The sequence below is a fragment of the Zonotrichia albicollis genome, chromosome Z (assembly GCF_047830755.1).
Source record: "Zonotrichia albicollis isolate bZonAlb1 chromosome Z, bZonAlb1.hap1, whole genome shotgun sequence".
Classification (NCBI taxonomy): domain Eukaryota; kingdom Metazoa; phylum Chordata; class Aves; order Passeriformes; family Passerellidae; genus Zonotrichia; species Zonotrichia albicollis.
This window is the reverse complement of record NC_133860.1, coordinates 73,095,175-73,121,355: the sequence shown is the minus strand read 5'-3', so window position 1 is coordinate 73,121,355 and position 26,181 is coordinate 73,095,175. Positions and strand designations below refer to the sequence as shown.

Below are 26,181 nucleotides of genomic sequence, written 5' to 3'. Positions count from 1 at the left end.
TCTGAACGCATTAAAGAAAAAATATTAATGCCGCAACATATGCACCACATTTGTAGAGAGTTTGATCTTCTTTGTAATGCTCACTCACTGTTTAGCCACAGGCTTTCAAAAGTGAACTTTTATTCTGGACCTTTTTTTCTTCCAATGTGTATTCTTGATTTAAGTCTTGAGAAAGCTTTTTAAATATATTTTTTTAGCATCTAATGAGTGTGCCCTCTATTTCCTTTTAAACAGCAATGTAAATTCTCACTGGAGTAGAGAAAGTACAATTAACTACCTCTACGCATATGTGTTTGTAGTTAGTTCTAACTTTATTTTGTTCATTTTGTGATGCTATCTTCCCTTGGGCTTCTATTTCTGTACTCATTTTAGCCTGCATATTCATTGAAATAAAGGCTTTTCTTGTCTTTACTTGCACTGCAAAATGCCCTGCTGCAGCATTAATATTTCAGAGGAAATACTGTCTTCTGGCACTAAATGTACAAAATCTCAGTAATAACAGACAGAATATAAGGTTTTTGCTCACTGCATTAATATCATAACTTACAGTTTATGAACTGTTTACTACAACATTAGGCACATGAAAGCAAAATTCTGCAATCATAATAGCTGGCTTCACTGAATGCAGTCTGCTAACAAACAGCAACTGGCTACTTCAAGTTTCTGGTTGCAAAACTCTGGAGACCTTCTAGTAATAATGTAGCTTCATAAATGTTGTATTGGCTGCTTTCTTATTGTATGTTTGCCATTGACTATGTATGATCCTTCTGTGGATAATGCTTGTAGCAATCTGGCTGGTGATGGGTAAAATTTGCAGGTGTATGCAAAATACTTGATTTAGAGCCTCCTGTCTTGAGGAGGAATATACACTTTATTGCAAGCTGTCCACACAGAAATGATGCACAGAGAAAAGCACTGCTGAGCTGCCTTGGATAATCTCACTATTTCACAAACAAACCAAGTAAATAAAACAGCTCATTCCTCCAATAATTTCTCCAGTAGAAAACTAGATGCTTTCTATCACGTATCTCCATATTTCTCATTAGGCAAATACTGTAAGAATTTTTTTTTTGTTATTTAAGTTTCTCTAAGGAAAGCCGTATCACCTATTTCAGGCATATTCACGTATTCAGGGTTGGTTTTTTTTTTCAAGTAAATTGGGCTTCTCTATTTATCTGACATCTGAAGCTTGCAGAGTTTAAATAATACCTTAAATTACGTGTCTGATAAAAGTACAGTTGTGGTTTTTGGTTTTTTGTTTTTTTTTTTTTTTAATTTTTTTGTTTGTGTGTGTGAGGAATCTTATTTTAAAAAGTGTCAGGAGGCTTCTCACTGGCCGGGAGGATGAAACGCAACTTAAAGATGTTTTGAGTGACTCAGACGACAGACGTAAGCTTTGGTCCAAGACACGCTGAAGGAATCAATAACCTTTCCTGTTCTTTCTTTTCCTTGAGGTGAGGCCTGTCTGTTCTGAGTTGTGATGGGGCGCCTGCTGCTGTGTTCCAGCAGCTGGGTCGAGCTCCGGGAGCTCGGGCAGCCCTGGCTCCGGGCTGGAGGAGCTGCTGGACCCTCGGTCCGCAGGAGAAAGGCGGAGCCGAGGACAGGAATCCTTCCCGGCCCTCATCCATCCACCTGGAGAAAGGAATGGCTGTCCTGCCCCGCCGGCTGTGCCACTGGATGGCAGCATTGGATGCGGCTTGGCAGCGCCGAGCTCCGGTTCAGCCTCGTTAAACATCAGCCCGGTAAAAGATTGATAGCAATGCAAATGTATTTATAACCACTAGAGATAGTCACCTTCCACCCCAATTAGCCTTTGAATTGATTTAGTGAGAAAAACATCTATTATGGAATAAAAGTCTTAGTGATTAGTGTTGCATTATTTCACTACATTTGAAATGGCTGTAGGTAAGAGGGTCTTACAGGCATAAATAAGCTTTAATATTATAACGTGCTTTTAGGCTACATCAGAAGCAAATTACAGGTCAATGGTTTGTTTTCTAAGTAAAATATACAGGTAGAGTGGGCGTGCTGGGACTCTATGGCATTTACAAAATCTAGCTTATAGAAAATTTCTTTTCCTTATTTTGTTTTTAAAATGGATTATTTAGCTGATCACAAAAATGTGCATCTTTCTGCAAGCTAAAAAAATTAATTAATGTTTTGAAGCTGTCTGATTTTTTTTTTTTTTCCTATTTTCCCTTCTTCCCAAATGCAGTTTGCTGCGAAGAACCTGGAGTGAGATGAGTGGTGATGATTCTTTCTCTGGAGTGTGAATCCTGGTGGTACATCGGGTACATCCTGACATATGACTTGTACTGCTAGGAAAGGACACAGGAGAGAAGAGAGTCCTCTGCTTCAGCTGAAATTATTGCACGGGGCTGGTATGGTTTAAGTCTTCTAATATAAAGACCTAATTTACATCACATTGAGTTTCAATTACATGTTGAAAATGTTATTTCTTTGAGAAGCAAAATTTCCCTAATATTTGACAATACAGCACTGCTTTTTCTGCTTTGCAGCTATGATGTAAATTAGCTTCCTTGCTAAGGAGTACAATGTGAACAAACAGCCTTTGAAAACAGGACTGGAGCTGTAGCTGGGTGCTTCCCAATTCAGATTCTGCACCTCCCCCTGCCGCCCTCCCCCCACTGTAAAATCTATGCAATCTTTGCTTTCTATTTATGTATTCATTTGTGTTTATATAAAGGATGAAGCTTAATGAAGTCTTTGCAGTCACAGCAGGGTAAACCACTGTGAGATCAGATGTGGCCCTGTGCTGTGTGAGAGCAAGACCTTTCAGTGTTGTTATTCTCTTCATTGTTCCTCAATTCATCTCTATTTAATATATAGCTTATATAGTTAACGCCATATTTTCAAAATATACTGTTAGCATTTTTACTTTTTGGGAAAAATTATAAGTTGTTGTGGTTTTTATGACAATAGGAAAATACTTTATTCAGTCCAGCATGCTGGTTTAGAGGACTCAAACCACAAAGACCACCTTCCTTCCACTCCCCGCAGCAGCTATTGTGACTGTTTCAAAGCCTAGTCTGAAATTTACCTGAATTCTTAATGAATGCTTGCATCCAGATGGCAGAATGTTTTCATTGAACAAAGATACCTTTCTTGGTATAAAGTTTTAAATACATTTTATACGTTTGTATTTGTAGTTTGCTTTGCAACATTTAAACAAAGAGTACGGAGACAAAGAAAAATTATAAAATAGGAGAGAAATGTTAACAATGTTTGCCAAGAATATCTTTGAATACGCAAGAGGACTGAAGGGCTTAAAATCTAGAATGCCCTATAAAAATTGGGAAAAAAAACCCCATCAAAGTGAATAATTCTACTTTTAATTTCTTTTGTAGCCATGTTTTGGATGTCTACAATGCACTGCAGCATTGACACCAGATAATACAATGATATCCCACTTAGTCATGGTGAAGCATGCTTGACAATCAATCAAAAATCAGCTGGAAGCAAAATCTCTTGAAGGCAGCCTAGATCTGATGGGATTTGTCCTTATTTGTGTGTACATAAGTGAGAGATATGCAAGCTTTTCACATAAATGGCATGCATGAAAACTACACTGGGATTTAAAACTTACTTTGTATATTCTGCAAAACATTTGCTCTTGTGTATCTCCTATTCTAAAGAAATAAACAGTCTGATAAAAATAGGATCCAGAGAGCTAATACTGGCATTGATTTTTAATTTACACAAAAGTTATTGCAAATATATATCAGTGTCAATTAAAGCAGTTTCATTGCTTACACAATATAGGAAATCAGATTCCATAATTACATTTGCCATGCGGATGGTAGCACTATTTCCAAGGTTCAAAGGTCACTGACAATTAGCATAATATTTAAAATTAAATTACACTAAATATTGTTTACTATAATTGCTTGAAAATTTGACAGGAAATTATGAATGCTTTGCTGTAAGGAATATATTCTGGCAGCAAACCTCAGTTGTTTTTTTTCCTAAGGTTTTCATTTTTAGATGTTTAATTTTGTCTTTGGTTCATAGAAAATAGTTTATGTTGCACCTAGGTAACCAGATAGAGCTTGTTTACCATAAAGACAAGACATCATACAATGTTTGTAGTAGTCTGGGAGTATGACAGTGTAGATAAGATTAATAAAAAGGCAAATGTAATAATTTGTAGCTGGTTAAACATTTCAGTGGACAGCAGCAAAAAAAGTCAGTTCAGTCATAACTGCAGGATAGTATTTGTATTTATTAGAATTTATAGTCTGATTTTTCCCCAAAGGAAATTTTTAGCTAAATTTCTTCTCCAATTGTATTATATTTTCAGAAGTTAAAATATGTGTGTGTATGTGAGTTGGAAGTTTAGCTGATGCTTTTCCAAGGAAGAAAATATTAAAATGTGGAAGGCTTGTCTGCAAGGATATAATTTTAAAGCAGGTATTATTGTAGCAGAAAGTAGATTTGAAGAAGGGACACTGCTTCAGTTTTCTCCCTAGATACAATTTTAACATTTATAGAATGGTCTCTAGCAATTAACAGCGTGACACCAGGAGTATGACGCTGAGGAACCTTCCCTGACTGATCTTTGTCTGTGCCCTCATTGGCAATCCCAGATGTGATAAGAAGTTCTGCACAGCCAGCTGAATGTGGGATCTCTCTCCCTTTATATAGCTGTGGAAAAGAAGTGGAATAGACTTGGGCCTGTTGTTGGAAGGGATTGCTAATGCTTCTTTAAATGAGGGCAAGCTGTCAGCTGTGCTCAGAGACATGATGGTTTAGCCACTCACGGTCTGTGAAAATGTTGCTTGATGCCAGTGCTCTCCTTGATTGTTGTCTCCTGTCTGAGAGACTGGGAGATGTTACAGCCATGGTATTTCCCATGTGTTGCCTCAAGTTCCTTATGTCAAGTGAAAAACATGGCTAGAAGTTAATTAGTTTAAAATTAATCAAAATAAAAAGCCAGTTTTTAGAAGACACCTACAGAAGTTCACTTGGATGAAGTTTTCCTAACATAAGCCTGTAAAAATTGTATCACATGTCCAAACTTTTGAGAGAGGCAGAAAAGTCACAGAAAATGAAAGCCTTAGATTTCTCTGATTTTTTTTTCATTTGTAAGAGGTGAGAGTGTTATGACAGATGTGCAGTGTTTTACATATGCAAGATGTAAGAACATCTTTGGTTAAAACTCAAAAACACTTAAGAATTTTTCCATGTTATGGAACATAAGAAAACATGCCCTGAACTGAAGAACACGGCAAAAAAACATTGTCTGATTTAGAGTACTACATACTTCTAGGGGTATGCATAAGGAAATTATTAGTGGATTTTGTAAGAAGTAATCTATGAGGAAAGTATTAGTGGATTTTGTAAGAAGTAATCTATGCTTTACAAACAAGGTTAGTGTTCAAGAGGATGTGTGAGCACATCTCTGACATTAAGAGAACACAGGCCAAAAATAACATGCTTTTAGTCCAAGTTATTATATTAATGAGAAACCAAAGTGTTTTTCAGCTTCTGATTAAACGTAAAATGTGCATTATTTGGGGAATAAGGTGTTTTTCTATTTCCTATACAGGAAAAAAGTATTATTTGTAGAAAGTATGCAAGGATCAGCAGTAAATGAATTTGAAGCAAAGGTGAAGCAAACTTTCAAGAAATACCATGAAACTGCAAACTGGTGATTACACTACACATGAAGGTCAGTTTGAGGTAACATCAGGACTGTAGTCCAACGTTGGCAAAGATTTTTTTGTTAAAGCTATGTTTTCTATGACTTTAGATGATTATTCTAAAATTACAAAACCAGAATTTTAAGCTTCTGCATATACTGATTTCTGGAAAGAAAATCAATTGCCAATGCAGATAATAGGTATATGAATATTATATGAATGTCTTGAATTGCTGGAGCATGTCACATTAGAAGTTGTGTCAAATGCATGCACACCCTATTGCTGGGTGGAAAAAACAGTTTCAAAATGCATTTGAACACATTACAAATTGTAGGGTAATCACTGCACAAAAGCAAATATATAGGAAGTTGTACTTATTTCTTCTATGCATGATGGAAGATGAAGAAAAAAAACATATGTTGAGTCTCCAGCCTGAGGGAGACTACAATTTTACAGGTGAACAAACTTTAGAAGAAGAACAGACTTGAGAAAAACAATGTAGAGGTGCTTTAAAGACTTTAAAACTTAAGATGACTCAATCAGGGACTAGTTTTTATTTTGTTGTTTTTTTGGGTTTTTTTTTTAATGATGATTACTGTATATTCTTTTAGCTGGGAAAGAATTAAAGTTATCTGTTGGTCTAGATAGTAGTACTTAATCAGCATCCTCTGTGCTGTATCTCTTGAGACACACAATTCTCCGTTGCCCTCTCTCCCTTCTTTCCTTTGGTATCTGATACTTTTTTCTTTTATTATGATAAATGCTTTTACTTATCAGCTCTGTTGTGAATTTTCTTTAATGTCTAGAGGCAGTAGATAGAAACTAGAAGGATGTCTTAAAGCCACACAAACCCCTGATTTTTTCATCTGAAAACATTGAAACATACCTCTAAATAAGAAAAAATGAATGTTTATGCTGTGCCAACAGCCCTAGGAAATTTGATGGAATTTTCTATTATAGTTAGTATTTATAAAGACAAAAATATAATTTTCTATATTTGAATTTTTTATAGCAAAAATAGTATGTGTCTTCTTGGTTTTCCTCTGAAGAAGGTTTTTAGAACCAAGGAAAAACAGAACTGGAATTTACAATAGGTTTAAAAGAGTTTGAATTTCTAGAAATAGTTTTACTGTATGCACTGAGACAGCATGGAAGAATAACAGTGAGAATTTAAGACATCCCATTTTAGCCATGCCTATTTTTGAGAACTGGAAAAATTAGTGTGTTCTAATATACAATTAAAGTAAACAAATTCAATCCCTGTAATATTTATGCATTTTATTTTAAGTAAAGAAAGTACAGATTCTTTAGATACTTGCTTTTGTAGGTTTACTGTTTTAGCATTGATGCTGAAGAAAACATTTGTTTTACAAGAATTTTTTAACTGGGAGAAGTAAAGAATAGTGAGGAAAAAGTGAAGTAGAAATGAGATGGCTTTTTTTTCCCCTAGTGCAGCCAGGGTAGCAATGTAATGCATTCCAAATATCTGTTGACTCCTTGTCAAGTCTTGATCTTAAACTTTTTCAGCTGATGTGACTCTTAACTGCATAACTTAAAAATTTCTGGCAAATGGCTAGCCATGTTTCAAAGCTCTCTTAGAAACAGCTGCTGAAATAAAGGGAAAAAAAAATCTGTGCGTTTATCCTTGGGTTATGTTAAGAGCAATAGCTAGCTGATGTACTTAATTGTTGAGAGTGTTTGGAAACTGGCTTGAAATTGACAGGAATTCAAATGGTGTGAGCCATTATCAGGACTGTCACATTGTGGGCATTCTCAGAAGACACAATGTGCAAGATCAATATAGTGATTAAAAAAGGTTAAAATGAATTATGGGAATTCAGAGGATAAATTCAACTAGATCAGGCTTTGAGCAACCTGGGCTAGTGGGAGATGTCCCTGCCTGTGGCAAGGGGCTTCAAATCTTTATAATAATCTTTAAGGTCCCTTCCAACCCAGACCAGTCTATGATTCTATGAAATTAGATATTCAGCTGAGCAGGATGATGATGATGCTCCTCAATGTTGGATATTTTAGGAATAATATCTCCCAAAGGCAGGAGACTCTGCAAGCAATTGTTATATCAGAACAATTTCTGATTATTTTGATTCTAATGGATAAGAAAAGGACTGCTGCAATAACAAGTATTCCAGGAGTAATTTATCCAATTGTAGAAATTTAATGGACTTAGGTCAAGCAGGGGTAGCTTATCCCCATTTGTGGATGTTTTTGCTTTCATGCCTTGTTAGAATTTTTCATACTTTTAGGTCATGTACAGTCTGAAATATGTTGAACCTTGTTATAAAATAGATATCAGGAGATGCATCTCTTCACCTCTGTGGACATAAGAGAGGACCTTGGGAGTTCCAGCTGCTTTGTATTGCCCAAGGTCACAGATAAACATCGTGGAATATAAGCACAGCACAATATGGCAATTGAATGACGTTGCCTGACATGCAGATAAACATTAAGCAGTCCCTTTCCCAAGTATTATCTGCTCTTACAAGCTATGCCATCCTTATTTTATAGATAGAAAGCCAAAGCTGTGAGAGATTTTATCTCTGTAATTCTCTGATGTAGGCCAGACTTTGAGTATTCACTGCTTGAATCTAAAGCTTCATCCAGCAGTTCTGCCTCCACGTAGGTCACAGGATAATTTGTGTTTTAGTGGCAATATTAACAGACACAATGGCATGTTGTAAATGCACTGTAAAAATGCTTATTTGAATGAAACACTGTAGCTTTCTCTTTCTTTCTTTTTCTTTCTTTCTTTCTCTTTCTTTCTTTCTTTCTTTCTTTCTTTCTCTCTTTCTCTCTTTCTCTCTTTCTCTCTTTCTTTCTCTCTTTCCTTCTTTCCTTCTCTCTTTCTCTCTTTCTCTCTTTCTCTCTTTCTTTCCCTCTTTCTTTCTCTTTCTTTCTTTCTTTCTTCTTTCTTTCTTTCTTTCTTTCTTTCTTTCTTTCTTTCTTTCTTTCTTTCTTTCTTTCTTTCTTTCTTTCTTTCTTTCTTTCTTTCTTTCTTTCTTTCTTTCTTTCTTTCTTTCTTTCTTTCTTTCTTTCTTTCTCTCTTCCTCTCTTCCTCTCTTCCTCTCTTCCTCTCTTCCTCTCTTCCTCTCTTTCTCTCTTTCTTTCTCTCTCTCTCTCTCTCTCCTCTCTCTTTTCTTTCTTTTCTTTCCATTCTATTTTGGATCCCTGACCAATTAATTAATGAGAGTGTCACTCTCACTATTTCTGTTTAGAGGCTAGTTAGCCATGGCCTTCTTAATACATTGATTAAGACATAGTTAGCAATGAGTTAATTTTTTTTTAGTTTAGTTTTGTTTTGTTTTTAACTGGCTCTTCCAATTTGTGGAAATGTAGAATTTGTTTCCATGGTAACTTTCAGACTGCAAGGCTTGTGGGAAGAAGACTGGAAGGTGTATGATTTAGATTATACTTGCTGGGTTTTGTTGTGTTTTAAATGTGTTTAAGTTGGAACAATTTAGAATAGTGGAATTTGGAAAGCCTGACTGAAATGTTTTGCTAATGTCTTTGTTATTCTGAGGTAGAAATAATTCCAATGAAAATTTGACTCAGATTAGATTTGGTGGGGTTTTTTGGTAGTTTTGTGTTTTTTAAATAAAGAGAGCTTATTAAGCAATAGTTGCATTTGTATACTGAAATGTTATTTTTTCTGAAATAGCATGCTGCTATTTCACAAAAAAAGCCATTCTTTATTTTATGAACACTGAATTTTTATGAATAAATATTGAACTTGAGGCTTAATTAAATACCTCATATTTATTGTTATTAGTTCTATACATAAAGTGTTTATTTCTTATTACTAATTCAGTTGTCCAAATTACCAACCTCCAAATATTCTTATACCATTTGCTCTCAAGTAGTCCTAAAGCAGTCTAAACCTGAGCCCTAAAGTAGTCTAAAGGAAGCTCTTGAAATCAAAAAATAGGGCTGCAGGCCTACAGTGATTTCAGCATTAGGAAATACAAAAGTGAACCTGTTTTTGATTGAGCTTAAACTATATTTTTTATATATTGTGCATAAAGTTACTATTCTCTCTTGTAGGCATTTTTAATACAGAACTCACCTAGTGGTCATCAAGATCATTGTACGTATGAATGTACAGCTGGTCTTCAAGGCAGACTTCAGTTGATCTACATTCAGGGAGCACCTTACATCTCTAGTGTTTTAATGTTAAAAAAATAGACAAGCAATTTTGAGACATGACTGGGATTTAGGGTTCAAAAAGTTAAGGTACTCCTGACATATGTGGACTATTGGTTACTTTCATTATTCTTAATGTAAGAGACTTTCTCTGACCAAACAACTTGTTTGAACCCAAACACCGCTGAACTGTTATAGTAGAAATACTTGTTTTTCTGTAGCTTGCTTTTCTTTGGTTAGGCTAATTTTCAATGGTTTTCTTTAGCTTTCATAAGAAAAAGCTTGTACTTAAATGCATCTGTTTGTGGTATGGAAAACATTTATTCATAAAACTGAAGGCCTTGTGAAGAGTAAGAAAACATAACATATTAAGATTTTGGAAGAGAAATCATTCTGCTTGAGGAGGATTTGGCATTGCCTGAAGTTATGAGTCATGCAATTTTACTTCTAATTTTGTTTGGATCATCTCCATAGAATATCTTCTCTTTCCCAGGTTTTTGTGGTTGTGAATATGCATTTGAATCTACAGAATGGATACCAAATCAGTCCACTTGCTACTGAAACGTACAAGATTAGAACAACTGCTTTGGTAGGATTAAATATGCGTAATTGTGTGTTTAGGTGGGTTGATCTTGCTGGATGACAGGTGCCCACCGAAGTTGCTCTATTACTCTGCTCCTCAGCTGAACAGGGGAGAGAAAATACAGCTGAAGGTTTATGGGTTGAGATAAGAACAGGGAGAGGTCACTCACCTATTGCTATCATGTCCAAAAGAGATTGGACCTGGGGAAATTAATTTATTGCCCAACAACTCAGAGTGGAATAATGACAAGTAAAGCTGAAACTCAAACCACCCCTCACTTGTTCCTCAGGTCAGCTTCATTTGTGTTACTTTGCCTCCCTCGCTGCAGCAGCGGAGGGGGACAGGGGTGTGGGCTGTGTCAGTGCATCACACATTGTCTCTGCTGCTCCTTCCTCCCCAGGGGGAGAACTCCTTACACACCTCCCCTCCTCCAATGTGGATCCTTTCCAGGAGCTGCAGTTCTTCAGGAACAGGCTGCTCCATCATGGAATCCACTGAGTGTGGCCCTCAGTCTTGTCAGCAGCCCTGCTCCCACATGGGTTCCTCTCCCTGTGGCTCACAAGTCCTGCTGGAGCCTGCTCCAGTGTGAGCTTCCCACAGGATCACAGCCTTCTGTGAGGTATCCACCTGCTCTGGAGTGGGGTCCTGTGCTGCAGGTGGATCTCTGCTTTCCCATGGACCTCCGTGGGCTGTAGGGACATGGCTGCCTCACCACGGTCTGCGCCGCGGGCTGAGGAGGAATCTGTGCTCCAGGACTTGGACACCTGCTCCCTCTTTATGGCACTTCATTTTATGTTTTAGTGGGCAGGGGAATATGCTGCCAAAAGTTAGACTTGATGATATTGGAGGTATTTTCAACCTTAATGAGTCTATAATTCTCTGATTCATTGACCTTGGTATCCACAGGGGTGTTGCTCTCTCCGTCTTCTCTGGCTGCAATTGCTTCTGCACAATAAATTCTTCCCCTTCCTAAATCTGTTGTCCAAGAGGTGCTGCCACTGTCACTGAGGGGCTTGGCTTGGAGAAGGCTGGCATTGGCTCCATCAGACATGGATATAGTTTCTGGCTGCTTCTTCTGGAATAATGGAATCACAGAATAAATTATGTTGGAAAAGACCTTGGAGATCATCAACTCCAACCTCTGACCTAACACCATTGTATCAACTAAACCATGGCACTGAGTGCCACATCCAGCTTTTTTTAAACACCTCCAGGGACAGTAAGTCCACCACTTCCCTGGCCAGCCCATTCCAATACCCAGCCACTCTTTCTGTAAAGAATTTTTTTTCTGATCTCTAGCCTAAACTTTCTCTGGCACTGCTTAAGACTGTGTCCTCTCATCCGGTCACAGGTTGCCTGGGACAACAATAGAACAATAGGAAGATATTTGGTATGGAAGTGAAATTTGATATGATGCAATTTGGAATGAAATGTAATAGTCTTTAATTGGTTGAGGTTCTTTTGTTACAAATCAGAAACATCAGTGACATTCTTTCAAGTTCTTTAGACTTGAGAAACGCTTATTATTGTAAATGTGTTATTTGTTGTCCTCCTTGCTCTTAGAGTAGGGGAATGAATATAATTCATCATAGTACTGTAGACTGTATGCCAACATCAGTAGGTTCCTGAACCAGATCTCTGAATTTTCAGGTCTCTCCTGATTCAGTGTTATTTCTTCTCTGCTCCTTTCTTTTTTCCCCTCCCATTAGTATAGCATTAACTTTTAAGACACTAATTTTCATATTACTGTTCAAGTAGATGGAAAAAGCACCTTAAATAAATGAATAATTGATTACTGTAACAATTAATCATATGTCAAGCTTTGTTCCTTTTTGTCATTTGCTTATCCTAAAAGCAAACTACACATTTTGCCATTAAGAGAAAGGAGGTTGTGACAGAGATGGTTTGTTAGAGAGGTTTCCCGCTTAGTTTCACATCAGTGAATGGTATTGTTTTGTTGTTATGGACAATATTGGTGCATAATGATTTCTCAGGTGGACAGTCATATATTAATTTACTGAACACTGAAGGGAAAGTCAGAAGTAAAAGTCAGTTCTCAGTTCTGAACGGTTGATTTTCTGTTGTATGTGAGGTTTTAATGGTTGTGGGGTTTTTTGTGCTGATGTTCTGTTTTTATTGATAGATTGAATTTCTGTGAGAAAGGAGGCTTCAATATAAGCCGTGGATTCTTTCAAATTGAAAAATATGAAATGTGGTAAAAGTTTCTGGGGACCCTACTGTGAATAATCAGTAGCAGGAGCTCTGCCTGTCTGTAAGACCCAGATTTGCTTCCCCGTAAGAGTCTATTGGTCCGTCGGGCCTAAAGGAAGCAAATGTTGACAGCAGTGCTTAAATCAGTGTGGGGTTTTTTACTGCAGGCATTTGTTTTTACTTTGCAGAGGCATAATGGTCATGCTGTTGTATAAGTTTTTCTGTTCTTGTCATACATTTGATTTTCCAGGTGAATAGGACTTCAGGCACTCGATGGACACATTTGCCCGAGAAATTATATAAGCAAGTTGGAATCTTCTTTGAACAATTGCAAAATAAACTCACTTTCTCAATAAAAGCTTTCTGCCAGTAAACACTTCCATGCTATTGTTGCACAAGCGGTAATGGATCATGCTGTCCAAGTTTATGTCACATTGGTGGCAGATGGCACGTAATAAACAACCCGCTGTTTGATTTCTGCATGCTTTGATTGTTTGTCCAAATGAGCAGTAAGTGTAGCTAATGTTTGGGCTCCAAAATATCTTTGACTGTGAGTGGAGAATGCTTCACTTGCTTGGCTGAGGCAGATATTCTCTATTCTTGTTTTCTTGTCAGAGTTCACAAAACAATGATACCCTTGAAGTAGCTGCAATATTTGGTTCTCTGACCACTTGACATTATATTAGATATGTGCTAATAAAGAATTCAGTGTCTCCTGTCCTAGCTAGAAGGAAGGATTAAGTCAAGGAGACTTATTTTGCCTAGTCTGCTATTTCATTCTCTTTCTTCTTGCTTCCAATCAAGAAAAAAGTTAAAATTACCTTTTATTCTTGTTCTTTCTGTAATAACACCCAAATCTATATTTTAAAATATCTTCGGATTGTCCTGACCCATTCTTTTTCTTCTGCTTTATTCCAAAATCAACGAAGAGGGAAATTTAATTGTACTATTATTTGATTTCCAGATAAAAAATTACCTTGTAAAATCCAATTCCAGTTGGTGCTGATGTGTTTGCTTTTTGAAATATTGAACATATGAACATTTGATTGCTTAGGATCAGATTGGATGTAATTTCCTTGGCTTCTTTGATCTTTAAAGACAGCAGGAGTCTACCTTTTGAATGGCACTTGAATATAGGATAAAAAACGAAAAAGAAAAGTAGCATGTGTGAATATCAGCGCAAATTATATCATTATAACCTGAATGACATGCCTTGGTATTACAATGCTAAGCACAACTTTCTCTGTTCTCAATAAATAGAATTATTTAATTCAAATATGTGTATGAAAATTGCCATTTGTACAATTTAAGTCATGACCATTTAACTATTATAATTGGAATTGATTGTCCCAGTCTTTGTAACTGGGTTCCATGGTAACAGTTTGGATATTAGAGTGCTACAATAAAATTGCCATGGCTACACTCACTGAAACCTTGATCTTAAAATGAACTTCACACGAAAATGGGGATTTACACTTGTCTAATCACAGTAATTTTCACACCCTGTTGAAATTTGAGTGCAAGATACTTGGGCATGAGCAGGAAAGACTGCTGCTCTGAAACACTTAAATCTTAATATCTCTGCTCTTGGGTCACATTCAGGTGTTGTTTGGAATAATTTTGTAAAAAGTTAAGAAGTTTAGTAATGGCTGAATTGAGCATTGAGCTGGTGTTTGTGTTTGCAATAAGTAACAACTGGGAGTTAAACAGGGCAAACTTTTTTCCTAATATCAATGAGCAAGATTTCTGAAATTCATAGACCCCCATAGGCTGTAGGTGGCCATTGACCAGGCCTCCACCGTGTGAGTGAAAGATGCACTTCAAGTGCTTTCCTAAGCTGCCTTTACAGGGTGTATAGTCTTTTTTAGATATCTTCTCACTTTCTGACATTCAGCCCAATTTTACCTGACTAGGAATGTGAAAGATCATTTAGAGATGAATGAATATACAAAAATGAGATAATTAGAAAATCTAGCAGGAGTCTTTCAAAGTGGCACTTGGGAGAGTTCCTGAAGCAGACAGTTATTGTCTGAAATGTTAACTTATCACTTCTTCTTAACCATCATAGATCTCTCTGCTGGTGTCAGCATTTGATATAGGAAATGGTATATGGTAACCCCCGAAGATGGAATAGGATAAAAATTTAGGCAACCATGTAATATATGCATATGATTAGCTGTTGCTGGTTAATTAGCTCAAGTTATCTTTGTTTAGATTAATGCAAGCACAATGACCACAGGGTGTGAGGTACAGCAGTTAAGCAGGAGTTTTACATAGGCAGGGATTGGATGAAATAGCTTCAGTGTGAGGTTAACAATAAGGTTAATTTTTTGAGGTCTTATTTGGCTTAGAACATGACTGGCTTGCATCTGACTGTCTTGTGTAGGTATTCAACGTCTTTTAAGACAGGAGAGAGGGAGGGATCTGTCTTTAAGACAGTGGTGCTTCAAAAAAGTACCTCTTTAAGAGAGTGATACTTCAAAAAGCCTGATTGGGCAGTCTGAGAATGAAGGGATTTGATTCCTTCAAAAGGAAAGCTCCTCCCAGAAAGGCTCTGGTGTGTGTGTTTGTGTATTCCACATTTGTGTTTGTGATGTTAGGATACACAATTCAGTGTGGTGTTCAGCAAAAATAAGTGAGCTGATTAAAGTCCTGAAAACTTTATAGCTGCATCAATAGTGTTTCATCAGTACTGTTGAGCCAGTTAGTCCTTCTTCTCAGGGTGAATACAATTGCTGCAAACGGAGCTACCTTCTCTGCCTAGCAGCATTCTCTGCCTTGTAGGTACACTACTCAGGTGTAAGAATTTACTTCTGTGTTATATACACTGGCATGAAAGATTTCCCATCCTTGATAATGAGAAAAAGATCTTGTCATGAGAATAATGGTGGAGGACATAAACTATTGAGCTGAAGAAAGATTCTCCCATTCTGTCATTCAAAGACCTTGTTTTCTGTTAAGAGAAACTCGTAAGACGTTATGTATAAGTTTCAGAAAATTGATTTCATTCCTGTTTCCATTTAATTCTAATGCAAGAATCTTACAAGTTCTATTTGACTGAAATAATATCCTTTTAATTTTATCTCTGCTATTTATAAGCTTGTTAACTAGATTTACTTTTTCGAAAATTTCCAATTTGACTCAAGTCAGAGTCACCATTTGAAGTAATGGTATTGCATGTGAAATAACATTTTTATATGTCCCCAATGCCTCAGAAGCTTTATTGTTAAGTGACTTGTTAGCAAAATGTCTTGTTAGCTGGTGTAGAGTTGCCTGTAATACTTTTAGATTTTCTGTTGCCTTATAGCTTATACCATTAATAACATGTAGAAGAATGCAAAAAAAAAAAAAAAGGCGTTATTTCAGAAGTAGTTGGTGAAGTGATAACAAGCTGATAACAATTGTCTCTGTTTCCCAACTGAAGAAAAGTTTCTTTCAAACCCCCTTTTTTCACCATTATCTGGAAAACACTATTGTCTTTGAGGCATCAAAATTAATCTTTCTGTGCATCAACACAACATAGTGCTTTCCAGGAGTTACAACAGGTCAAGACCTAAACTGTAAATAAAAGGGAATATTTAAATCTTTCCAAGTAAAAATGCCCAACACTCTTTAAAACATTAAGTGAGATTGTGCATTATGTTAAACCTCATTGACGTATGACTTTGAAGTCAAACTTAAGTTCTTTTCTCTGTTCAAGTCTTAGGCTGCTGTTTATTCAAAAAGGCTGAAATCTTTCTTGATTACAGGCTTATGCTGTGCAAGTGCATCAAATCAGAGATCAAACTATGCTTTTTCCTTTGCTGAGATGCATCCTGCAAATCCTTATGCTTGGATCACAGGAAAGTGACACCTTCTACTCCTGAAAGCTTCTCATGGGGTTTGGGATCCATCTCCCTTCTTTGCCAGCTGAACGGAGCTCACGTGGCCTTCACTGACTAAAGTCCTTTTCCCACTTCAATGAGTAAGAACGCAGATTAATGCAAGAGAAAGAAGTTTTTCTGAAAGGCAATCAGCTACGTGTCCCATCAACTACAGGGATCCTTCAACTTTCATGTTGAGAGCTGAGATTAATATCTACCCATCTGGTTAACTTTAACTTTGGGAAATTATGTTTGGGCCTAATTATTTTCTCTATCTCCTCCAAAATCGAATGACGTTTATGCAGCTAGATATACTTTGTTAAATCAAGGGTTTTTTTTACTTTTTTGGTCTAGCTGATCAAAATTAATAGGAAGAATTCAACAAAAAGCTGACCTAGACCTTTCAAAGTCAAGGACTCCTTATCCTTCTATCACAAGTTATAAGCATTTTGCAGAGAGGAGGGAGGATTCCTTTTGAAGCAAGAGGAAACAATTTGTCAGGATGATTTCCAGAAGTCCTCTTAGTTTAGCAAAACAGTTTGACAACAGCAAGGTCAGTAACAGTGCCTTGCCAAGTGGCTCTGCATCTACTGTGGTTGAAAATGAATGGCAAATTGTGGAAATCAGTAATGCAAAACCCAATGCCTATAGTGTGTAAATATATTTCTTCTCAGGATAAGATACAATGTGAATATAAAATGCAAAACTAGCTCAAGTTGAATATAAACATGCAAATATTTAGTTTAGAAAGAGAAGCAACAGGAAAGTTTAGTAAGGAATGTAAAATCAAGCATTGCTTTGCAGCATTCTGTACAATAGATTTATAAATATCCCATTTATATTTGTGAATATAAACACTTTCGGTGCTGGATCATTTTACAGTGATTTTCTTTTTAAATTTTAGTCCTTTATTGTATCAGTATTTCAAACACAGGAAAGTCTGATTCAAACCTTGTCAGTAATTTTTTTCAAATAACAGGTTTGACAACTCAATTTTCCTGTTACTGATTTACTTTAAGAATTTTCAAATCACCAAAGTGTATTTATTATTCCTGTGTTTATTGTGACCCATGTTTTAGTTGCCAAAATGCAAGCAGATTCACAGTCTTAGTTACATTTCAACACAGTAATTGCTAAATCATTTAGGAAGGAGGAAATAAAAAAGTCCCATAAGCAGCTGTTATTATGCGTGTGTATTTTTAATATCTGATTTTCAGCATAACCTTAGATTACAGTGCAGGTTAAATTTCCCTTGCTGATTTGTAAGTATAATGTAAACTCTAGGCACAGCTAATGATATTGCAATATAAAACTGTTCTGTTGCAAAGTAAAGACCTTGCTTAGCACTGCAAAGCTCTGGGTTCATTTCAATGTGATCATTCAGGCGCTATGGAGGGATTATGCTTTTATTGTATTTTGTTTCATGAATACATGAATGAATAATAAGTTCAACAAACAAGGGTTCCCTACTGGCTATCTCAAAGAAATCATTTTGCAACGTGTTATGAATTTCAATCAATCATCCTCAACAGTCCTTGTCCTGCTGAGGTCTGTGCATTAACCTAGTCAGCATTTTTGGAACTATTGTGAATAGCTTGGTATTTGATCAGAATGTCCACGATCAGGAAGTTGAAAAGGAGTGCTAGAGAAGAAGCATCCTGTCTATATTGCATAATTTTTTGTACCTACTTTTCCACACTTTTCAAGCTTTGATTGTATGGTAGTTGCATGTCCAGGACATGCCCTTGCTTTGTGTGACTTGTCTTTCAATTTTCTCTATTTTCTTTTCTCTATTTTCCTTAAGAAAGAACTAAAAAAGTAATTATGAACCACAAATACATATAAATGCACACACGTACCTGTAAGGTTGTGATTCGGAAAAAGAAGGATGAAAATGTACAAGAATGTGGACTATGTTTAAGAGTACTGTTTTATCCCATCTCTCTGGAAATTTATCTGTGTATAAGGTAAGGGTAAAATACTAATTCATTTAAATTGTGAGAGCAAGAATAAGAACATTGGTAAGAAGGTCAGAACTTTGCAATATTTGCATGTAGGATGGCATCAGTATCAAATGATCAATTTCTGATTTATGTCTTTTACATTAACTAGTGAAAATAAATAACATAGTACATGATAACACCGTACAATGCATGCCTTATTCCTGGGGCTAAATGTCCTGTGGATGCATCAATTAGGAATTTAAAAACCCTCAAAATGTTTATAAGATTTCTGAAAGGAGAGATGGAGGAAAATCAAAGATCCATTCTGATGCAATCCACAGTCTAGTATGGTGTATTTAATTCTGTGCCTTGTCCCAACTTCATCCCATCTCTTCTTCTGAGAGGGACAAAGTTTTTCTCTCTATTAATTCTCTATACTTCCCCCAGCCTTTCCTTTCTCAGGTTATTACTGAAGTATCTTGATTTTTGTTGTTTTTTAATAAGAACAAAACCTACTTATGTGCCATAATTTTGCTTAAAATATATGTTTACTAACTTTTGTAGCTATTCTTAAAAAAAACCCATGCCATGTAAGTGCCAGGCTATATCTCTGCAAATTGAAAATGATGGCTTACCCTCTACACTTGTCAGAGAAAAATAGTTGTGCCAACAAGTAGTTATTTGACAGCTTGCTGCTGTTTACAGGTTGTTTGTTCTCCACAGCTGGTAAGTATTGCTCTTGCATCTTCTCTTTTTCACTAAGAAGTGACTGCAGGGCACAGATCTGTTCTTTCAATACTCTTATAGAATCATAGGATGATTTAATTTGGAAAAGACCTCCAAGATATCGAGCCCAATGGTTAACCCTGCACTGTCAAGTTCAACACTAAACCATGTCTCTAAGTGCCATATTTACATGTCTTCTAAATTGCTTCCAGGGATGGTGACTCCCAGATTGTTGAAGGGCTTGAGAACCCTTTTGGTGAAGAGATTTTTCCTAATATGCAGTTTCAACCTACCCTGGAGAATCTCAAGGCTGTTTCCTCTTGTCCTGTCACCTGTTATTTGGCAAATGTGGCAGACCTCCACCTGGCTACAGCCTCCTTTCAGGCAGCTGCAGAGAGCAGAAGCTTCACCAGCTCTGTTGCTCTGTTGCCCTCTGGATTCACTTGAATACCTGAGCATCTTTCTTGGCCCAGAAATGGCCCAGAACTGAACACAGGACTTGAGGTGTGGCCTTGCCAGTGCTGACTACAGGGGTATGGTCACTGCCCTGGTCCTGCTGGTGGCACAATTGCTGATCTAGGCCAGGATGCCGCCAGCTTTCCTGGCCACCTGGGCACAGCTGGCCGGGAAATTCAGCCAATGCTGTCCGTTGCCCCCGATCATTGTCCACCAGGCAGCTTTTCAGCCCCTCGAGCACTGCCTGGGGTTGTTGTGACCCAAGTACAGTACCTGGTATTTTGCCTTATTGAACCTCATCCACTGGCCCTCAGGCATGAATCCAGCCTCTGCAGATCCCTCTGAAGAACTTTCCTGCCCTCCAGCAGATCAGCATTCCATCCCAACCTACTGTCACCTGCAAAGTGACAGAAGGGGCACTCCATCCTCTCATCCAGATCACGGATAAAGATATTAAGTAAGTCTAGTCCCAACACTGAGCAACACAGCTGTTGACCAGCTGCCAATGGGACGTGGCACCATCACCTCCACTCTCTGGGCACAGCCACACAGCCAGGTTTCACCCAGTGCCCCTGTCCAAGCCTTGAGCAGCCAGTTTCTGCAGGCAAGTGTTGTGGGAAGTGAAGTCAAAGGAAACAACAAAGCCCTGGTATACACAGCCATAGCCTGTCATCTGTAGCTTTTCTATCGTCCATTAAATAAGTCCCCGTGTCATAGAGGGAGAATTTGGTCAGTCACGACCCATCTTTCATAAACTGGCACTTGCTGGTCCTGATCCTCTGGCTGTGCTGCACAATGGCTCTCAACGTGTCTGCTCCAGGATCTTCCCCTGCACTGAGGTCAGGCTGACAGGCCAGACCTTCCATTCTGACTCTTCTTTTAGATGGGGGTTGTGCTTGCTAACCTCCAGTTCACTGGACCCTTCCCTCTCAAAGTGTCTTAGCAAGCACTTCCTCCAGCCACATCAGTACCCCTTGAGCAGGAGAGGCCACTTAAACTGAGTGGTGAAAATATTGGCTTTATTTATAGGCTGCATAACACTTGTGTGGGAATGCCAAAGATGGAACTTCTCTTGAAGACTGTCTTGCTCTTATAAATACCGATCTAAGCTCCACTGACAATACTTGTGTTTATATTTAAGTAGTAAACTGGGAGGATGGCCCTAAGAACTAGTTCTAAAATTTTGGTTATTAGGTGTAAATGCTGCTAACTTTTTGAGTTCCTTTGTCTCATCTTAGGCACTTTGAAAAGTGTGGATGTTTGCATGGAAATGATCTGGCAGATAAAGTGTGTAAATCCAATCTTTTGGATGTACACATTTGGACTTGCACTGAAGTATTTGCAAAGTGGTCTCTGCAGGTGATACAGTCATGTTGTCTGAATAACACTGAATAACAAGTAATGTGTTTGTCCTTCTGATATGGCTTTTTTTTTGCTTACATTGTAGAGTTGATGTTTTGGTACCTACTTGGCAGAGAGAATTATGGAATTGTGAAACAAACATCATTTACTGATACGTTGACTAATTTTGTCTTGTCAAAATTGTCAAATCTCTTCAAAGCGATTGTCACCACCTCTTTGATGTGGCACTCTGTTCCATATATAGACACTGTTCACATAAATTGTGTCACATGATGCTTTTTTTTTACCTCTGCCATTTAACTCCAAAAGGACTACTTTGTCTTAATTAGTGATCTAGTCAATTTTATAGGTTGGCCTCATTTCATGCTCTCATTATGTTTTTCACTTGTGTCATTCCCTTTAATTGTAGAAAAAACCCTTACATTCTTTAATATTTTTGGGAGCTATTTTCAATCTTATTGTTATCCTTTTTGCAATCTATTGACCAAACCAGGTAAATTTTATCTGTTGCAGTCTTGTTAATGCCAAAATACATTAATCATTACAATACAATTTTCTTCAAAGGATGTCCTTCCCTTTGGTAATTTCTTAGCCTTGTTTACTGAGAAACTCCTCTGTTCAGGAATAATGCAGAAAGACCATTTCTTCCCACTAGAGGACAAAGATGATATATGCTCCTGGGTAATAAACTTAGGCATTACAAAAAACTGCATGCATGCCCATTGGGTGTTCTGTGATTAACCTCATTAGAAACATATTTTTCTCAATTTTGCATGGCTAGTAGGACTCCATTGTACTGGAGAAAGAGCTACTAGAATTATGGAGTCCGTTTGCTGATTTAATTTCTTTTCCTTCTCCTTTGTAAACCATCTACAAGGAATCACATCTTAACACTTGTCACCCCTTTTTGAAGCACTAGCTAGTCACATAAGTCCTTGAAGAGCTGGGCTCTTCTCTTTATAAAAGCTTTGTTTCCCCCAGAATATTTCAGAGTTCTCTCACATACTTTGAGGTTTGAGCATCTTCTTGGTGCATGGATAAATACCACCTATGCTTATTTTTTACATCTAACAGAATAGAGTCATAGAATGGTTGGGGTTAAAAGGAATGTAAAGATTGTCTTGTAACAAACTCCCTGCCATGGAAAGAGACCCTTTCCACTAGAGCAGATTGCTCAAAGCCCCATCCAGCCTGGCCTGGAACACACCAGGAATGGGACAGCCACAATTTCTCTGGGAACAGGTTTCCCATCAACCTCATGGTCAAAAATTTATTAGTGATATCTAATCTGAACCTCTTCTGGGAGCAGGTTTAAAATAATTTAAATCAAAAATGATTTCAAATAATTCTTTCTTGTCTTGTCACTGTATGCCCTTGCAAAAGATCTCTTCCCCATCTTTCCTGTTAGTTCCCTTCTAGAAGGCCAAAATTTGGTCATCCTGAGGCTGTCTCTTCTCTAGGCTGAATGATTTCTATTCACTCAGTCTTTCCTCATAGCAGAAGTGCTCTATCCCTCTAATCTTCCTGGCTGTCCTCTGGAGTCACTCAAACAGGTCAAAACAGGTCCATGTCCTTCCTCTGCTGGGGACCCCAGAACTGTACACAGCACGCCAGGAGGGCTCTCACCAGAGCAGAGCAGAGGGGCAGAATCCCCTCCTCACCCTGCTGCCCACCCTGCCTTGGTTGCAGGACACATCTGGCAGTGTGGGCTGGGAGTGCCCATGGCTGGGTCATGCCCAGCCTCTCCCCCACCAGCACCCCCCAGTCCTTCTCAACAGGACAGTGCCTTGCATTTGGCGTTCTTAAACCACATGGAAATTCCTGGACCCACTTATTTTCCAGCTTTTTCTGGCCGGCGTTTTATCCTTCAGCAGTCTTGAAGGAACTCAGCTTGTTGTCATCTGCAAATTTGCTAAGGGTGCATTTGATCCCTTCATCTATGTCATTGATGAAGATGTTAAATAACGCTGGTGCCAGTACAGACCCCTGAGGGCACCACTTGCCACTGACATCCTCTGGGACTCTGAGTCACTGACCACCACCCTCTGGAGATGACTATCTATCCAGAGTTCCCAGGGTATCCCATTGACTGTCTCCTTGATGAGACAGAAGTTTGCTAAAGTTCAGGGACATATCTTTATTTGACCTGAAAGCTTGAGGACTGCAAATTCCACCTGCAGGCCAGGCTGTCTCCAATCCTGATGTCCTCAATTAACTCGCTTACACTGCTGACCAATAGATCTAGAAACGCATCCATTCTCTAGGGGTGTGTACTCTGTGACCCACGAAGATATCCTCTGTCTCCTGGATTGCCTAGACCTTGCCATGGTGATGTCCCAGTACCTTATGTAAAACCAACTGCAAAGGGAGCTGCTGTATTGAAGAGCTCACAGCCTTGTTGGCAGCCATTGAATGGGGCAAGAGCATTAGTGTCATATGGAGCAGGAAGGAGCTAAGAAAAAAAAGGAGATTAAATGACTGTCAGAAAGAAATCTGTAATAAAATTGTTTGAACTGGAGAAAAATCTTCCTGAATCAGGCAATCTCACAGTTCAAATATGTTTCAAAGTGTTTTCCCTTAGAGAAAGGAACCAGATACTTGTTGGCAATACGCTCCCCTTTTTAACCACTTGAAGTAACAAATGCTTCTGGATAATGCCCTGGTGGATTCATGCGGATGACTCCTGTTTTGCAAGGTGCATAGGGTACACTGTACAAATTTACTAGCATAAAGTAAATTAGATAGAAATACCTTTGTGCACTGATCATTTTTTAACTCATCTTCAAGTTCAATGAATTACATATTTGTTTGTTTTGGTGGCTTGAGAAATCCATTTATTCTTTTTCCTATCTGAAGTGGTTTAAACTAAAGCTTTCATAATACCCTTCAGTTTCTGTGTTAAATTGATGTTTAAATTGGAATGAAAGTAGGAATCTTGGCAGTTTAGATAATTTACTTCATCTGGTGGCCAGCTATGTTAACAATCACATCATATGCCAGCATTTGCACTAGATGAAAGAAGTCCCTGGGGCACTAGAACTGCATTTTAGAAGCAGAGTGAAAACACAGTTATGGTCTTTGTTTCATTGTTTTATTCTGTAAAATGGAAAATTATTTTAACTGGAATTTTTACGTGTTAAACGCGTAATGTAAAGGTTATGTTGAGGACTAATTTGGGTGTATTTGCCTTGGAAGCTGAATGACAATTGATCAGTATTCTGGACAGGAAGTGTTCAGCACAATGTCAGCAAATTATGTCTTTTTATTCTGATGTATCAAGCACTTGGAGGAAATGGTATATTGTTAGCATATGAATAACATCAAAACCCCACATTGCAAGATGTATTTCAGTCTTCTGGAATAAAATGCATGGCCTCCCCTTTATTTATTTAAGTGCCTCCCCTTGTAATACAGTGCATGCTTGAACCTGAAAGCTATTTCTTGTCAAATACAGACAAACTGAATTTCCGGATTCAATTGCTGGTGCATGACTGCACATTCCATCACTTGGCAAAAAAATTTGTAATATCAAATTGACTTCCTGCTTGCAGAGTAAAATGTGTTTGATTAAAAGTAAGGTTGTTGCTGGAACAACATTGTTGTCTGTGGGGTTTTTTTGGTTGTTTTTTTTCTTTTTTAAGAACAATTCTCAAAGAATGTATTTATGTCATCTGTGTTTCCTTGATACTATAACTACCCTGCATGAAAAGTATGAATTTAAACAGTACGTTACATCTGAGATTATTCAGCTTTTTCCTTTGCTATTGTCTCCTGTGATTACATTTCTTAAATTAAACCAAATTAAGAAAATAACCAAAAGTAAATCCTAGAGATTTACTGTACTGCTGTTCTTCAGGAATATGCTTGTCCTTCTTTTATTGTCCTCTAATAAAGACAAACAGGCACTCTTTTACCTTACTGGGCGCCAGAAGAAATTCTTCGGTCTTGAAAATCTCAGCTATAATGTGACTGTTAGATGAGTGCTTGTTTGACAATCTTTCACAGACAAAGAATTTTCAAACACCTAAACTATTTAGTCCATAGTTTAAAATCTATAGGCAAGAAAGTTTACAGTAACCATCAACTACTTATTTACAGATATGTTTGGTTTGTGAGAATTTCACTAATTTTCCATAGTAACATTTTTTACTGGCAGCATAAAAAACCCCTTGCAATTGAGGGCTTAACACCAGTAGACTGTTAGAAATTAGAAAATAGACTGGTAGAAATTGAAGGTTCCTCAATTGATTAGGAAATTTTCAGTATTCTGAATCTATTCCATCTCATATCAATGATGTGTCTTGCTCTGATAACTTTCTGTATCAAACTGATTTTGGTTTCTCTGCTTTTTAAAATTAGTTACTACAAATTTTCTCTTATTTTAATTACACTTTTTAAAATAGGAACATGAAGCAGTTCACAATTCTGTTTTCACTCAAATTTATGGTTAAAAAGTTCAAAAACCATTTCACCTGAAAAAGCTATATTACTACTATGCAACATTTCCAGCACCAGAGGCCCTACTGGGTTCTGCCTTGCTGCCCTTGCTCAGCAGCCCTCTGATCTGCCAGAAACACTGAGCGCAGGTTTCACTTGGGATCCATGAAGAATAGCACCCCCAAAGTCAAGGAGACTGCAAATGTTTCAGTGCTTTGATGGACAGGGGAAAATGGTGTCCTTCAATTAAAATGACAATACAGGTGAAAGAACAGGGGGATTGATTTCTAACATGGTACTAAACATGGTGTTGCATCCTCTATCACCTAATTACCAATTTCAAACACCACTCAGATACTTAGGGAATGCTTACTAAGTGCACATTTTGAAAATGATTTTGAAAATATTTTGAAAATATATTTTTTCCTAAAACCGTTAATGCATGATGCATATTTTAGGCTTACAACTAGACACTTCTAAAACGAATCAACTGATGTTGTCTCACACGAAATGTACAGTTCTTGTTTGATACACGGCAAAGAAAGTGAATGAAAGAAAATTAAATATGGAAAATCCATCAATTTGCTGTCCATGCATGCCTTGCTTTAAAATGAAGTTTTACCAGGCACTTCTGTTTTCCCAAGTATTTCTCCATCACTTAACTGATGAAGATATAATCAACCACTTCTATTTTTTAAAAAAAGACACTTGGGAAAAATAGTTCTTTGAAATGGAGACACAATTTTAAAGAGTGGATCAGCCACTAGTGTGATGACTGC

The 26,181-nt window shown here is 37.5% G+C and overlaps 1 long non-coding RNA gene across 1 annotated transcript; it reads left to right on the top strand.

Annotated features, from left to right (window-relative positions):
• The first annotated feature begins 1,288 nt into the window (after window positions 1-1,288).
• On the top strand, window positions 1,289-25,265 carry LOC113459457 (uncharacterized). The gene is made up of 4 exons (XR_012578130.1): window positions 1,289-1,742; window positions 2,216-2,381; window positions 5,570-5,692; window positions 10,315-25,265. It is a non-coding gene; the product is annotated as an uncharacterized LOC113459457 (long non-coding RNA).
• The last annotated feature ends 916 nt before the right edge of the window (window positions 25,266-26,181 follow it).